Genomic DNA, 18,663 nt, shown 5'->3' on the forward strand with positions numbered 1-18,663 from the left:
TATATACTTTTTACACAAGAAGTATGTTTTGTTTTTGCTTAGATGAATCGTAAAATCACAACTTGGGAAAATCCGGCTCGAAGGACCATGAATATAGATTAGGGTTTCTTAAAAACCTACCTATACCTGCTCGAGCAACGGCTACTGCATTGACGAGCCCTTCGATGACATAGGTCCAGTTCAATAAATTACACAGTTGTGATTTACGATTACATAAGGGTTTATTGTACCTTTTGGTTAGTAATAATTTACAGGTATAGACTAATGAACGATTTACAATGTTGAAGTTAGTTATTTAACAGGGTTTACAATATTAGTTGACGTTACCAGCCTTCCAGAATCACAAGACCAATAGCAGGAACTTAGCAGGAACCAGGAACGGCATTAGCACTAACGTCACCTTGGTTTGTGCAGCTATTGACAACCACTGTTGCACTCACAACGTTGCACTCACTTTCAGTTCAGTTTTCCACCTTTACGCACACTTATTCACTATAGACCTTTTTACATAACTTAAACTACTTTATCGTAACAATTAGGTATACATATATGAACTTTAGACAAATACTTAAACGGAAGAGAGTGAGAGAGAGAGGAATTGCTTGCGCCAACTTGCTCTTGACTAACTTATTTTCTCGGTACTTTAAGCTTTGTGAATTACTTCACTGGTGAAAGAAACCTTGTGTTTCGGGGGCGCGAGAGTAGGTACTTCTTTTTGCGGCGACGGAGTGAATACTGATTTTTTCTCGTGGGACTCGGGGTGAAATGTTGGGTAAAAAATGTGGGATGCACGTGTGTCATGGGGCCAACACTTAAGTGAACTTGAGGAGAAAAATGGATTTTTAAGTGCACTTAAGCTAAACTGGTAACAAAGGCGTTTCTCAAAAAGTAGGTAAAAACACATGTTGGGATTTGGGAGAAAGGTCAGGCAAAAATTATTTACTTGAGAAAAAAGGTATTATTCGTTTGACAACCATAAACTTCGATTCCATAAAATCATAAAATAAAATAAATTGTTAAAATTAACTTTTAACAATTTGGATTAACTTAATTGTTGATTTATTTACTCGTTTATTTAAATTGATGTGCAACTCACAACTAATTTTTTTGTATTAAGTATCAAAGAAACTTTGGTAGGCAGATATTTTATTAATACTATTCAAGAAATCAAGAAAAGCTAATGCTTCTTTCCAATGTTTTAAAGTTAACTAACTTATCATTAGATAGATTTCGTTAGATTTTTTTTTACCAAACATAAAATAATACAACATATCGAACAGCTAAACTAACTTAAAGTCACATCATTAATATTCATATTATTAAAAAAAATAAATTGATATTTTTAACAACATAAATAATTTGTAAGCTTTGTTTGGTCTGTAATGATGTTCAGCCAGACTTAGGCTTGAAGAAATAATGTAAGAAATAATAACGCTATGAACAATTACTTGTTCAAAGCCTTACTTTATAGTTTTAAAAAAGTCCTTTTAACTTATGCTATTTATTTCACTCTAAATTGATGATTTCTTTGTAAATATCTGACTTTTTTATTTTGTTATCATAAAACATCTTCATCCTAAAAAAGAACTTAATAACCAATATCTTATTTTTTATCTTTATAGAGTCATAAATACTCTATTGCAACTACAAGTCTTATTAAACATCATCCTATGCAAATCTAAGTATAGACCGAAAATAATGTTTTTCCTTATATAGGCTAAAGCAGATCAAATTTGAAAGTTACTTGTTAAATCCAACATTAAAACTCACTTCTCTTTATTTCTGTTCTGGAAATTGGGATGATATTAGATGGTGTTAGGTAAAAGAATATTTAGCTATAGGAAAACTTAAGCTATATTATCCATAAAATCAAACTATATTACACGTTGTGCTCTGCCATCATGATTGCATCATATATTATCCCATGTCATTTTGAATGAACTATCATAAAACCCCAACAACCTTATTCGAGATACTGGAATTCAACCTTCAAGTGAACAGATAAAACGTAAGTTAGTCCTCGATGCGTATTACCTATGAAATTTAATTACTTATGTTTAAGGTCAGTATAAAAATAATAATAAAAATTAAAAAATGATATCTTTTACAAAAAAATATTGATGTCATAATATTGAAAAAGGGTATTAGAGGATTTATTAAACTGTCTCCTTCCAATGCTTTAAAACTTTAAAAAGTAAAACTCACCAGGACTATACAAACACAATATGTACATACATACTTATATGAAATATAAGAAAAATTATTAATAATTATCATGACATTTAAAAGCATAATTCAGTCAGTTAAAATATGTCCCCTAATCAGTTTAATAACATTTTTGCTACTATAGTTCTTGATTACAAGATCAATTGGAAACTTCGAATCTTGGGTTGCATTACTAGGTGTATAACTTTTGTAAGTATTGGTGAACTTAGTTTCACAATAAGAAATAGCATCTTCAAGTCTCAAAAAAATTAAAAATCTCTTTGGTCTTACAATCGAACATGTAAAAATGATCAAGAACGTTATTCTTGCATCCTTAACGAAGCTAATCAGTTACTACAATAAAATATGCGTCTCCGATTTGATATTTAAGAGAGCATTTGTGGTGGTATTACAACATATAACTTGAGACCAATTTCATTACCCATCAATGATTTTAAAAGCGTTTATGGCGACTTCCGACTTAGGAAGTCCTAATTTTTCCATGTTCAACTGATATACGTCGGTTACCGAACAGATGGAGTGGTCACGTGATCGTTCTGCGCCGGAGGTGTGGCCTAGAGCCTCGATAGGGTTCATGACTTGGGGTTTTATTTAATTTTATTAGTCGAGCGGCTTTAGATCATTTTGGTTGAATTTTCTGCTATTCGAATATTTGAATCTTCGCAATATTGAAAAGTTGAGATTGTGTTTATTTTTTTTTATTTGTTAATTTGTTTGTTAACAAGTAATGGCTGACGTGCCACACCCTTATTGTCACCCCCCAAGAAAAGAGTACGAAAACATTTGACCATTGCTGAAAAGGAAGTGATTATGAACATATATAAAACATGTGATAACAAGCATCCAGCATACAACACAGTGCAAAAAGTCCAGTTTACAGCAGAAGCAGCAGGTAATAAATATTTTTAATATACAGTGTGTCCCAGGATGAGCGAATTTATACGTGAAAATGACAAAAAATGTTGTGGTTAAAATTTAACCGCTTGGCATCCAGCCTGATTAAAAAATAAAATTTTGCATATTATTATTTTTTTTAAATTAAGCTTGCCTTGATACGAACATTTTTTAAATTTTATAAGTAGGTAAAGTGGAGGGTAAAGTAGTAATTCTAGGCAAGACATAAAAAAAGTTTATAAGAAAAGGTTGTTTAGAATGAAAAATTATGCCCGAATACCGCATTTCATAACCATAGACCTACATTGATTTTTACGTTTTGTGTACCAATGAATTTTTTTATTCATATTTAATTATTAGAGATTAAAATTTGTAAAAATCAAAGTAGGCCTATGGTTATGAAATTCGGTATTCGGGCATAATTTTGCATTCTTTTCGGTAAACCCCCATATATTAACATACCTTTGCATAACAAAATACTTAAAAGGGATTATTATATCATTACCTGGCACAACCTCAAAATCGGTTTGGACCCATTTTACAGGCGACCGTATTATATTTTAAAAAAAGCTGCTTACAAAGCGAAGCTGTATGGTAAAATAATTTAAAATAAGCAGGCATAATTCTCCTCGTCTAAATCTGCCAAGGTTGCATCGATGGGCGGGCCTATATTTCGCGCACATCATTTACTCCATCTGTTCTCTAATCCGACTTTCTAGTAACGTCAATTATATAAAAGCAATTTTGATCAAATTATCGTCTAGCTTCTATTCAGTTATATATCGAATAAATTTTACTTCTTATATGACTGAATAGGATCAGCGGAGAGAGCGTAGGCGTGCTCGGAGTTGAGACTGAGTCGAGTTTCATTTTTGTTCTTTTTAATGCGATATCTTCCTGATAAAAAGAGAAATATGGGTATACAAAAAAAGAAAATAAAGTTGGTAAATCAAGTTTCGCTAGAAATTTCTTGAATAGCCTTGATGTTAGACAATAGAGATTATATAGGAAATTAATGCTTGTCAAAGTTTAGCTGAAACATTTAAACTTTACACTTTACTATTCAAACATTAAATATCTACTTCGGATGCTAGCTATTTTAACTTTGTTTACGACGCCTCTAAATAGTTTGGTCGATGTGTAGGTTATGCAGCCATGAGTGTCGTCTTCTTCTTGACTTCCTCTTGCTGTCGACTCTTCCTTGGACTATTAACTGTAACAGGTGGTACTTAGTATTCCTCATGATATATCCGAAGCATTGAAGTTTCCGTTTCTTTTTAGTGAAGATGATTTCTTTGCTTTTGCCTATTATATTTGAATCATTTTCGTGATATGGTTAGTTCAGGTTATTTGAAGAATGCTAAGATATATCCACAGCTTATCACTTTTTTTCCAATGGAGACTGGTTATTATGCACAGACGAATGAATATGCATCTTCCTGACTATTTCCTTAAGTTTATTATGTTTAACATTATCAAATGATTTGGAGACGTCAATAAAGCTGAAGTGAACGTCCTTGTGCATGTCTCTGCATCTTTGAATTGTAGAACTTGTAGACTAAAGACTGTTTCATTTATTATATATTTTATTATGTATGATTTTGATGAAAACTTTGGTAATCAGGTTTATTAATTGATATTGATCACGGTGTTTTCACTTAGGTATGGCTTTAAAGGTTGCTTGTAGCCCGACGATTACTCTGAAATCGTTCTCTTGTCGTAAAAGGTGCTAAAAAGGCCTATCAGAAAATCGAAGAACTGGTGATACGTTTTCCATATGAGTTTTATGATCTTATGTTGTCGGTGATTTGCTGTTGTTTAGCAATGAAAAGGTTTTTTCCATTTAAAGCCGTAGTATTTCGAATCAAGTTATGTCGTCATTTTGGTCTTTTGTCACTCTTCGTTCATCGTTAAAAAGTCATTCTACGTAAATTTTCCATGTGTCAATGAGTTTCAAGTCGTTTAATATAAGAATTTCGTCTCCATCTATTAGTCTATTGGGTGGGAATTATTGGTTTTTCTTTTAATTGTTAACTGTTTGATCTTTTTGTATATGTTGTGGCAGTCATATTTCCTTTCATTCTTCGATTTTAACGTATTTTTGCTTCATCCAACGTTCGCTTCCTTTATCTTTGTGGTTATATTGCGAATTGTTTCTTGGTACTTAATTTGATTTTTGCATTTGTGTTTTTCTTCTGGTCTCCATTATATTAAGGCTATCATCCATCATAAATTTCTTCTTCTTTATGCGATCCCATAACAGAAGTGTCTTGTAAGATAATAGCTGGTTTTATTTCCTCCTCTTCAGCAACTGCGTCTTTTGCGGGTTCACTCAAGTTTCCGATATTTCTTCTTAAGGATTCCTATACTTCTTGTTTAATGTAAGGATTCTATAATTTTCTAATGTTCAGCTTGGTTTTGTTAGTCTTCTTTTTTATGCGTTTTAGTTTAATTACCAGCTTACTACCACTCAGCTGTGATCTGATTGAGCATCAGCCCGGTGATAGGTTCTTATCGATGTGATTGAGTTTCTGAATCTTTAAGTTTCTGGTGAGGTGATGAAATCGATCTGATTTCTTATATTTGTTTCTTTCGAGTCTGCTAGTAACATCCAGGTGTGAAGTCTGCTGGAGGAAGGTCAAATAAAGTATTACTTATCAATAGTGTTTGTTCCTGACAAATGCGTATGCTCTCTCATTTTCTTGTTATCAATCTGTATTCCTCCTCAAGACTTGACACCTTACCTCTACCGACCTTTGCATTAATATCGCCCATTTAAAATGTCACCTTATTTTTCTTTTCTCTAATTGTTGGTAAAATTCTTCCACAGTTTCGTCATCTTTGTCTGCTATTGGTGCATATATTTGTATGATATATAAATATATGCACCAATATATTTATATATCATGGTATGGATACGCTTTCAGCTGAAGGAGTGACCTTTGTCTGTCTGAAAATGAAATACATAGAGTTTATTGGTAAGCGAATTAACAGAGTTAGTTAACGAAGTACTGTAAAGTTGGCAAAAAAAGTAAAAAACTCCTTGTAAAAATTGCAAAAAAATGTTGAAATTACATCTTTATTTAAAAAGCCGCCATAATAGACAAATTGTACTAAATTACGCTTAATGGGGTAAATATTAAACTTTCATAAATAAATAATATGTTTATCAAATTCACATTCATTTTGATGTTTAAATAATTCTTAATCTTTTATATTTCTTCTTTTTTACAAAATAATAACAGATTAGTAATCTGTTATTATTTTGCATTCTTAACGTAATCCTATTTATTTACTAACTTAAGGAATAAAGTCCCTAAATCAAAAGCCACTTTGCAATCCATCTAAGTCTAAAAATAGCAACCTCGTCATTTCAGTAAATGCCGTAGGACGAAGTCAAATAAATTTCATAATAAAAATATCCAATTTTGTACTTGTCGGCATCCTAAGCCAATTAGACAATAAAACAAAGAGCAGCTTCTTTTAATTTGCGTTTTTATTAATTTATTTAACATTTTGCTTTACCTTTTATAGCAATATCTAATAATCCATTGTTTGGACAACTATATTTAGGATCATTATCCTGGTTAACATTTTACGCTACTGCTTATGCAAGCAATATATATTATTTTCTCCTTCAAAATCCAATACCCATCGGTCATTGACATCGATGCGAAAGCCGAACCAAAAATCCTTTTTTGGTACACCTGAGGCATGAAGTACCACTGAATGAAGCTGATGTTCGACGTGATGCTGATGTCATTGGTACAAGAAATCTTTCGCCTAAATGTGTCCGACCATTTTGATATAGGAACAATGGCAGTATTTAGATTAGTTTAAGTTTTATTGTTATTTAGGCACCAACATTTTTCTTATGCTTTGGAATGACATTGTTTAGCCTGTCGAGAATAACATCATTTAATCGGTTTATTGGGGCCTTTTGGCCTATAAGATTTATTTAGATACCAATTAAATTGCTTTAGGTATTAAGATTTAAAGTAACATACTTTAATTCAACCAAGTAGGGTAGAAAAATTTAATACTTGGTAACTCTACTACATTATATTAGGATCAGCAATTTTTTTTATTGCAGATTCTTTCTTACGTGTACCTCAAGATTTATTCAAAATTATATATCATCGAACTTTTAAAAGTTATATACGTCTATTTGTCTTTTTCGATATGCAGGAGAGTGAAAAAATATAGAAAATATTTTATGATGCCTAATTAATAAATTTTACAAGCTTTAATTGTTAGCTTTTCACAGAGGTCTTAAGGCATTTTTAAAGTAAAATATTTTTTTTTTATAATTTTAATTTTGAATCTTTAGATTTTAGACTAATAGCTGATTTTTTTTTTTAAAAGAATTAAAAAAATGAATAAGCTATCAAGAAAAAAGTATCTAAATAAAAAAAAAACAAGAAAATTAAAAATTAAATATAATACAACTCAAATTGCACTAACATAAACTATTCTAAACGTTAAAAAAAGCTTTTAATGAAATTATTTATAAAGATGGACTTAACAATATGCCCGTAAGGTAAATACTTTACTTCAACTAAAAGCAAGCGGATAAATTAGCAAAATCATCGCTGTGGTAAACGCGATACTGTGTTCAATTAGATAAAGAAAATAGAAAACTTTTTAATCAGTTGCTAAAACAATGGACTTTTTTAATATTACTGCATTAATAAATGTAACTACATCATAATCCATAAATTATTAAAATCACTGCTCTCCTAAGAAAGATATTACACCTAAGACGATAAAAAAAAACGGTTTTCTTAGCTAAACAAAGGACAATAAACTATTAAAATCACTACCAAGATAAACATATTACCGTATCTAACATTACAAAGATCTTACAAGATAACAGAATAATTTCCTTAATGGCTACCAACCCACTCAACCTATTTAAATCAATGCTTTTATATTTTTACTGGATTCAAGTAAAAGAATTATTTTACCAATCACCTGCCAATCAATTTCTTAATTATCCATTCCAAGCTGAGAAAAAGAAAATTTTATAATTTATAGAAAAAAATTTGCTGATTTTGAGCCACTCTAAAAATATTACTGCTCAAGTACGTGATCGTACCTAAGCTGATAAGGAATTAAATAATCTTATGCTGACTTTCAGGTCAATGATCTTGGACAAATCACTATGCTCATAAATATGTTACTGTATCAGAACCTCTAAGAGAAAAAACCTTTTTCTCTTTTATATTTATTATTTAAACATTTATGCCTTTACTTATTCATTTTACTAATTTTATCCTTTGTGGTTTTTGGCTCGATGAATCTTTAAAATCACTTGTGATTTATCTTATCTAACCAAACAAAGAATAAAATTATCTTTTTAATTCCGTAATTAACCCGTTTTTAAATTTTTTCTTGCTACCATTTTATATCACTATTAAGATAGCGATATGAAAAAAAAACTTCTTTAATTCAAGTAACATAACCACCAAACCTTTTTTACTTTTTTCTTCAGAAAAAAAAGAACTCTATTAACTCAAATATCTATTAAATTTCCTTAGGTAATTAAAATTTATGTAAAACTGCTATATTCAATAATTGTCACTAATTTATCACATTTACCAGAACTGTTGCTCATTATACATAATAAACGGTAATTATCATCAGCTTATTACATTTAATATAACGTAAATACTCCATAAATATGGTTTAGACTTCTGAAACAAATAGAAAAAATTCAAAATATAAAGAAATATAATATAATATAGATATATTCCATAATAATCTTACATTTTGATTTTGACAGGGACAATATACTTAACTCTTATTAACCTCCTAAAGCGTATCTAGCCCCTAGTTGTTTTTATTAGTCTTCTAATAAAAACATTGTCTAAATTACCGAAAATCACAATAAATAATTGTACGAAACCTATTATTATGACGTTTTTATTATCTAATATTATTTCTTACAAGATCAAAAAATTATATCGTTCCAAACATAATAAAATAAGAATGTCAATAAAAAGAAATACCAACAAGATACGTGTAGTTTCAATTTTATGACTTTATTTAAAAGTACAAGTATATAAGTTTATTTTGTGACAGTCCATTACAAGACCTTGTTGAATATATTTAAATTTTTGAATTGGAATCGTCTGATTAAATGACTTAGCTCAGGCTGTTAAGAACTGACGTTTATTACTTTTTGTTGAGTTTATTAAGGTGGAACTATACCAGCGCTTCAGCTGGTAACAAATAATAGAAGTATGATTTATTTTAATATATGTATTTAAAAATGTTAGTTTGACTTATGAACCAATCAATAATCAAGACCATAACAGTCACTTTTAAATAACATTTGTCATTTAAATTATTATAAAATTATATTTTTAGGTGTTTATGCAATATAATTTTAAATGGGACTTATTACAAGTGTATGTGGATTTTTATATACTTTACCACTATTTCTGTTTGATTGTGTTTCATTAATTTCTTAAACTTATTGTTATTTTATATAACGTAGACTTAATTCTTCTGCTGATATTTCTTTAATTTTTGCATTTTGTTTTACTCTCTTTATCATTTAATGATTTATACAATTTATAAAGTTTAAAATATTTTTTGACACACCTACATTTATACAGTTTTAATAATAAAGATACATTAAATTAACATATATTCCTCAATTTTATTATTACTATTTTTTTAAGCACAGCTATTAATATCGCAATTTTAAAAAAATTAGTTCTGGAAGAATTAAAAAAAATTGATAGTAAATAAATACATACACTAGTTATACAAATTAGTATAGGTTGACTCTATATTTTAGTATTTCTCTATATTTTTCTTATATTAGTTTGTCATTAGAATTTCCGCCCTTATAATTATTTTTTTTTCTTCATTTTAAAATCAAAGCAAATAATCGAATTCTTCAACACTTTCATTAGTAAAATATGGCAAATCTAATTGTATTAATTTGCTTATTATTTATTGGAATATTACTCACTTAAGTATTGTAGAGCCATATCAAAGCTCCTTCCATAAAAACCTCTACGAGGGCATATAAAATATATTCATATCCATTTATGTTATGCATCTAAAATTATAAATATTTCATATTTGATGTATTAAAAGCGGGTAATTGATATATTGGAAACTCTTGCTGTTGTAGATTTTTTTCTAAATAAATGCAATCAAAAGCTTTTCCGTACGTAATATAGGAACTCATCTTTTGTAATTAATTAATTAGTTTTTATTAGTTACTTTTAATATTTTATATTTACTTTTAATGCCTTCATGTTCAGATTCATACTATTTGTATATTTAGAGATAATTGACACACCTATATTTTGTTAGATTTGCTTTATTTTATTTAATTAGAAAAAAACAATCAACAAAAAATGATATTTAAGTTAACTTTTTATAACATAATACATAATTATAATAATTTAACTCTCTACATGAATTTTCTTAATATTAAATACTCAACATTAACATTTTAGCTTTTGTAATTTTTTAAATTACAATTTATTTTGTTTGTTATGATGCTGTTTCATTCTAGATTAAATAAGCCTTTTGTTTGCATATAGGTTTAGTATAGTAATACATTGCTAGAAATTTGTTTTTCATCTAACATATGTTACAAATCTTAACCTCATTTGATAATAAGAAGTTGTTATATAACACAATTGAATAAGTTAACGTACAAAAACACTTTTTATAACATAAAAAAGTCTCAAGATCTAACTAAATATTTTCAAATAACAAACACATTGCAAAAAGTATGGCACAACAAAACAGGTAAATGGTGAAGTGTTAATATGACTGAATTAGCTAAATAAAGCTTGGATATTAAAAAAAAACGTAAACAAAGAAAGAAACACATTTATGATATCCTAAATTCCAATTTAGCTTTTTTTTAAATTTCCGTCAGTATTATTAAAATGTGTTTTTTAAAAGTAATTATTTCATTGTTTTTTATTTAATGTATTTAAAATCTATTTTAAATTTAGATAGTTTAAATGACTTGATATAAATCCCAAGCGTAAATAACTTATCAAAAATAAATTATTTATTAATAATTTGACCAACATTTATAATTTTATTATAAATTTTGGCGCTCAATGAGTTTTTTCTTTACCAATTTAGTTCACTTCATTTAAGACAACTAATAGGCTGCTGTTTAACTTGGAAGGCTTAAGGAATACTAACTGTTAAGTACTCATAAGCAAATATAGCCATAAAACTATAATTAAAATATTATTTCCAAATGTAAGCTTTAATTGAGCGACGCAACGGTATTTAAATTGAATAAAGCAAATTTTATAACGCTTGCTATAATTGGTATTAGTATTATAAAAACAAGAGGACAAGAGAACAAGAGCAACGCGACACATTGTGTAGTGTGACTGCATCGGAGCGTCGAGGGAGTGGCACCCGACATAACCTGTTCCTAATCTCTTCAAGACTAAACTGGCATAATGCAAGAGGTGTTCGACGTGCCATAACAATCCGTTCTTCGGTTTTGTTGGGTTTTGTTATCGCCATTGGTCGATGATCTTTTTTATTTAACGGATATTTTTACAATGGTTATTTACAGATGTATTGAAAATTGTACAATATTTTGAACTGCAAAAAGAGAGAAAATATTAGCACGGAAAATTACATAACAAAAAGATAGGTTAGTAGAGTTATTCCGTGAGTTTACTTATTGACTTCGTCAGAGTAAGGCAACCAGGAAATCAACGAAAAATTCAAAAATAAGAAAAAAGCATCTCTAGCACCTTCAGTTTTAAAAAAATATAGAACGTGCACTAAGCAAGCATCAGTCATCTGTGTGATATAATGTTAACTCTTTAATATAATTAAAAAAGAAATTGCATGGATAGTAACATAACAAAATAATCAGTTCGTATAAGAATTCGATTAATATTAAATTGTTAAAAATGTTTAATGTGGTGGTTTTAGAAAAATTATAATAAGAATACAATTTAAAGTTGCAGATTTATAATAGACTGTTGGGAATGATATTTCTTATACTAAAAGAAAAAAAAAGTCCAATCTACCAATAATGGCAAATAAACTAGTGTTTAAAGCAATGTATATCATTGAGCGAAAGTTATTTAAAACAATAAAAATTTAATTAAAATAATTTTTTAAGAGCTTATTTAAAATACTTAACACTTTTTAATAAAATATCTTATTTTAATATTTATGCTTTCTGATAAAATATCCTGATTTAAAAACGCTGAGGGTGCAGTGAATACGTGGTAATGCGCCTCACTTACAAACCATTCAAGAAGTTGACCGACAAGAAGTGGGAACTCATTGTTCATCCAGGCACTACAGAATTTGGTGAAAATTTTATATTTATGCACGACAATAGATGTTTTGCTCGGACCATTTTAAAAAAGCTAAAAACTTTTCGGAGCAGCGCAATATTGAGGTATTGCCATGGCCTGCGTATCTCCTGACCTAAATCATATCGAATACGTTAGCGATATGTTAAAAAAGCGTCTTTTAAATAAAAAAATATTGTTCCAGACAATAAAGCACGAGTTGCTAAACTGTTTGCCAGACCAATGACTACAAATTGATCAAAATGGCAGTAACAATTTTGTTGGGAAATAACCCAACAACACCCTTTTCTGTCATCGAGTTGTATTTATTTTTATTTGGTTTATGTTCATAATTTTAAAGACATCATCGATCCCTAGAAGGTTCCCACAGGTCAGAAAATTATAAATTTAAAGTGGTTACTTTTAAACGCTTTAAGCTTTTACAGGCAACAAATATAACCCATAAATTGCGATGAAACTGTCAGGCTCTTAGGTCCTAAGCCCTTTTTTATATCCCTTGTTGATGAAGGATGCACTTAATGAGCATTTTAACACTCACTAAGTAAAACAAGCTAGTAAAAAGTCACACATATAGTGTGTGAGTCGAGTCACGAGTGGTAGTCGCGATCGAAGTGAGAAGTTGCTCAAGTATCCCCTTTACTCTTTAAACCCTAATATGGGTCTATCTTTTCAGACTCTTAATGGCCAAATACTGATCCAAGAGTTGCATTATACAGCCGATCTCAATTGCTGTAGAAGTCAGGTTGGATCACTGTCCCCGAGATGTAGTGTAAGAGTCGAGTCGCGAGTCATAGTCGCGATCGAAAAGTGAGAAGTTGCTCAAGACTTATTCTTATTCTCTTTACTCTTTAAACCCTAATATGGGTTTCCCTCTTCAGACTCTTGATGGCCAATTACTGGTCCAAATGTTGCAATACACAGTCAAGTTGAGGCATTGTCGCCGAGAAGTAGTGTGTGAGTCGAGTCGCGAGGTGTAGTCGTGACTGGAGTGAGAAGTTGCTCACGGTTTGAAGTTTTCTTTATTATCCCTATTACCCCTAAAATCCATGACGGGTTTTTCTTTTTCTGTTTTTATCTCTCTCTCTTTACATATTTAGTGAGCTAGGAAGGTCCGTAAGTACCCTTATACTCTAAACCCAGGTAAAACTACCTGTATTATTGTCGCTAGTTATAAGTTTGGTCGTCGTGTGTTGATACAATAGATTAAAGTAATTAACTAATTGTAATTAGACTATAAGCACCATTATTAGTAGTTAGTAAGAAGTGAGTTACCTGCTAAGAATCAAAGTGAGTGTAAATAAGGTAAAATTAGGTATACAAAAAGACAGCAAAGACATTTCATGGTTTATAACTGCTTTTATCAATAACTATTCCGTTTTCCTATCTACGGATCTAATAAATGAACATATATTGTATTGTAAAAGTTTTGTTTCATTTATTAAATTAATTGGTTCAGCGCCATATAAGCTGTGGTCCTTCGATAAACAATCAAAGTAAATTAGCACAGTCCACTAGTACTCTCCAGTGACACAATTAAACAACTAGGTTCCCCACTTCTTACAGATATACTACGATGAACGTTGTTGTTTTTAATAAATCATTTTTTAGCAGTGTTTCCAAAATGAATTCACATTAGTTGATTTTCGATTTTTTTAAAATTTCCATTTGTATTTTATTAACTTTGTCTCCTAGACTATTTTCATGTGCGGGCTTTAACAAATACTGAACCTTTTAATAAAAATAAATTAAATATAAGCATACGATACATAAAATTTTGTATAGTGGTAGTAAAATTTTGTTAAGTGAAACTAAAGGAATCATTATCGAAAAGATTTATTGACATAACAACTAGATTCAGCAATTTTTTTAAAATTTTCCAATAATATATTTGTTTTATGTTTTTTATAACAATGCAAATAGTACTAATGAAGTAAGTTAAGGTCCAGACCTTTATATATTCTTTTTAAATAAAAAAAAATAATAATAAAGAAATAGAAAAAATAATAATAAAGGTATTTTTATTTAGAAAAAAACTACAATTACAAAGATAATGGTTTAAAGGCGAGATTCAGCGTACAAAGATATGGATATCTAAATCCCTGTTCTTCCATCTAACCTAATTATTTATACTAAACTAAGTCTCAAAGTAGACATAATATAAGCGCTATAAATTAAAAAGAGTACATCAATTAGCAAAAAAAAAGAAAATCTGACAGCATATTCTACACAAGGAAAAACAAACAAATAACACAAACAAAACACATCATAAAGCAAAAGATACAGTCTGTTATATGCATGTATATTATAATATAATCTATTGCATTAATTGTTTTTGTTATCATAGTAAATAATAAAGTAAAAAAAAAACACCCACTAAATGTATGCCTTATTGCTACTACAGTAATTTCTTAAAAATAAATTAAAAAAAATATAAGCTAAAAATGTTTTCGGTATTTGTTTGAAGATGTGTGAAAAATCCTTATGTTGTGCATAGTCAACCACCTGGTTTCCTTAAGCTTGTGTTTTCTGGGATCCTTATACCATATGTATATATTAATCTAAGGCACGCATTTTAGAGTTTCTGCATTCTACTTTCAGAAGTTCTAATCAGAATAATATACAGCCGTTGCAAATTGAACTTCGAATTTTCAGTAATTTTTCACATAAGCGTTCAGTAACAAATAGACGAGGTAGGTTTTCCTAGAAAAAGATGAGCCAGAAAACACAATTAATCATATGAATGCTAGGTAATGTTTATAATAGCCACTAAAAAGCCGGAGACTGGAATAAGATTTTATACAAAAAAAGACAAAGGAAACTAGATTAAGTATTAGTTTAGTTTTTATCGTTTGCAATTGTACTTAATTGTGCTTCAAAGAATTTTGTATACTGCTTTAGTTTTTCTTATGAGTCCTCGAAACTAATATATTTGAATTCATTTTAGTGTAGTTTTAAACTATTTAATTGCTTTAATCTTTAAGCTCAATGATAGAAGTGCAATACATTTTCCAATTGGCATAAAAGTGATAATTGGTAAAACTGTAATTTGCTATTTGGACCGTATAGAAAAATATAAGATAACTTCATTTACTTTACAAGAAATTGTTTTGATCAAAGAAATTTTTAATAAATGTAATTAACCAATGTTTTAGCGAACTGAAAACTCCGCATTAACATTATTAATTTATCGTTTACCCAAGTTTTAATCATAATTTTTTTTTTCATTATTTTTAATAAAAACATGATGTTATTTACCCTAAAGAGCGTCATCGAGGATTCTAATTTATGTTTTATTTTTAGAAACAAAATTTATTTCTTAATTTTTTAAAGGAAAATTGGTAAGAAATAAGACTTTAAATGAGAGTATTTATTTAAAATACATCAGCGGAATAACCAGAAGACGTTACAACTGCAGTAAACTTAAATTGCCCTTTTTAATTTTATTAGTAAAATTACCAGATATCACGAGATTTAGTACCCGATCATTTTTAGGTTACTTAGGGCCATCACGGCTATTTAATAATAGATACAAGATCGCTAAATTAAGGAAACATTATGAAAATTTCTATTTTATAAAATATATTCAAATTGCTTAAAGAAATCAGAATATTGTTTTATGGAAGATTTTTCAAGAAAAAAACATAAATGCGTAAATATACATACAGGTCGGGAAATCGATCATTTTGCGTAGAGAGGTGTTTAAACGCAAAATATCGCAACGCATATGCATGCATTTCGTGCGCTCTGCTACTTACCTGCTACTTCGTTGTTTTTCAGTATGACAATAGAAAGCGCCTTACTTTGGTGGAATTAACTGTATTACTTGAAATAAAAATTAAGGCATTATCCTAATAAAAATAAAACATGAACTCTAAAAAATACATTTCACAAGAATTAGTTCTTTAAATAAAAGGGTCAATCAGACCTCCTTCTTTGGCTAAATAGCAACCATTAGCTATTTCATACTTCCAAAAGGGTTTCTGCGAAAAAAAGGAATTGTTGAAATGGAATTAAAAATTTTCTCTTGCAACTTCTTTAAATTTGTTGTATTACTAAACTCGTATTTGCAAATGGTCTCCTTAAGACAACCTCAAAGATAAAAATCATTTAGGGACAAATCTGGAGATCTAGAAGGCTATTTAATATCGCTAGTAATAAGACGGTTAGGAAAAACACTTAAAAATTATTTTACCAATAGCGTTATAAACAGGGCAGCCATTTTGTTCAAACTTAATGGATCCTAGGCCTAAACCAATAGAAATTTAAGTGGCAGGAAAAATTAGGTTTTGCAGCAAATGAAGATATTTTATTGATATTTTAAAGTACCATCAATAAGAAATAGCCCAGCCCAAACATTCAAATTGGTGATGTACGGATTTAAAAACTTCTGTGCTGATTTTCCGGAGATCAATGTCGAATAACTTCTTTTCCATTTCATGGAAAATATAATTCTTAGAGAGAAAATATAATCCTTAAGATTCATCTTAAAATCTTAAAATAGAACATTTCATAAAATTTTTCATCATCTCAACATTTTCATTTCATCTCGTTTTTATTTACTTTTTCGATCATAATTTTACAAAATTCTATTCTTCGCCACTGATCTTCAGAAAAAATCTCCTGAGTTTTTAAATATTTATTGAATATCCCCTCCAAAACTTCTACTTAACCATGTTGAATCCAGTTCTGGGGCACTATAAATTATTTGTTCCAGTCGTTCTGATCCTTCCGATAGATTGTTATTTAACTTTAGTGTGGCATTTATGACAATCTTAAAGACAATGATGTCTCGATTGCAAACAACGATTTGAAATCACGTTTAGAATTGTTGTTTGCAAGGAATCGGTTTACTTTTACAATTGAAGATAAATTTCTACATTGTACTGCCGAATTGCCTCCATAAAATTATTCAATAATTTGAACTCTTTGGAAAGGACAACAACCATTATAAATTAAGGTAAAATAATTGTGATTTAAAATTTATGAGTGTAGCGTGCAGACCTATCGGATGTCCACAGGCCGCTCATTGACCTATATCTTTATTATGTTCCACTTTCAGGCATCATTAAGTTTATTTTTTCTTTCAATCGGATGTTTTTTTATTTAAATTAGACCTACATCCCTTAAAAATGGTTGTGTATCTTTTATGCTGATAAATTTTAATTTAATGAATAATTTTCACAATGTAAATGTACAGGTTGTCTTAAATTCAAGAGACTAGGATTAGAATACTCGAAAAAGCTTTAAAATCAGTTAAATTATGATAAAGAAAATTTAGGAGGAATCCAAAAAATTTATTTTGAGCCGTCGCTCAAAATAAATGACACTTTTTTATGGCCACAATTAAAAATTATTAAAATTATTAAAATTAATGATGCCATGTAATTTATCGACCATCATCAACTTTTTATGAAAGTTATTATATAGTCCCATTAATTACCGTTTTTACGAGGTATCATTGAAATGTTATCTTATTCAATACTTCGAGTGTTCCCGTGCTGCTCCTGATTTTTTTTTTGCTGAGATATGGTACCTTTCTACTCATAATAAAATACCATATCCATTTCCGGCAAATATAGTAACTCTTTATTTAGTTGGATTATCGCAAAGTGTTGCACCTAATTACTTTCTAGAATCTTCAAACTTCTGGATATGGCAGGATGAACTTTTAAAGTTTTGTATGTAATAGACAAAATTTAAAGAGTTTTTCAGAAAAGTATAGTCATACATGAAATTTAAGAGACATGTGCAGCAATTTTTTAGGTGTTTTAATTTGAAACACTTGGAAGAAGGATAACCAGAAAGGAACGTAAAACCTTAAATCGATAAGGAAAGGCTTAGTCCAATATGCTGTTTTTCACCATTTTGTCACGTAAAAATGATGTTAGTGTGATTGTCTGTGACGCTTGTGACTGGCTTGGATCCCGACATGATCTGGAGAATATAAAAATCACTTCTTTGGAAACTTAAGGCTTAGGATTAAATGTTGGAGGACCACCATTAGGATCTTTAAAACCATAAATCATATAATGTTCGGTTAAGTCATAGCAAAATTGCACATTCTAAATATAACACTATTTAAAATGCGAAGAACTTACGATATTACGAATACTTTCGAGAATTATCTTTCTTAGTACTTGTATCATATGCTATATATAATTTAATTTATTTTTATTTATTTATTTGGTGACCATATAGGGATACA

Source organism: Anthonomus grandis, chromosome 3 (assembly GCF_022605725.1).
Source record: "Anthonomus grandis grandis chromosome 3, icAntGran1.3, whole genome shotgun sequence".
Taxonomy (NCBI): domain Eukaryota; kingdom Metazoa; phylum Arthropoda; class Insecta; order Coleoptera; family Curculionidae; genus Anthonomus; species Anthonomus grandis.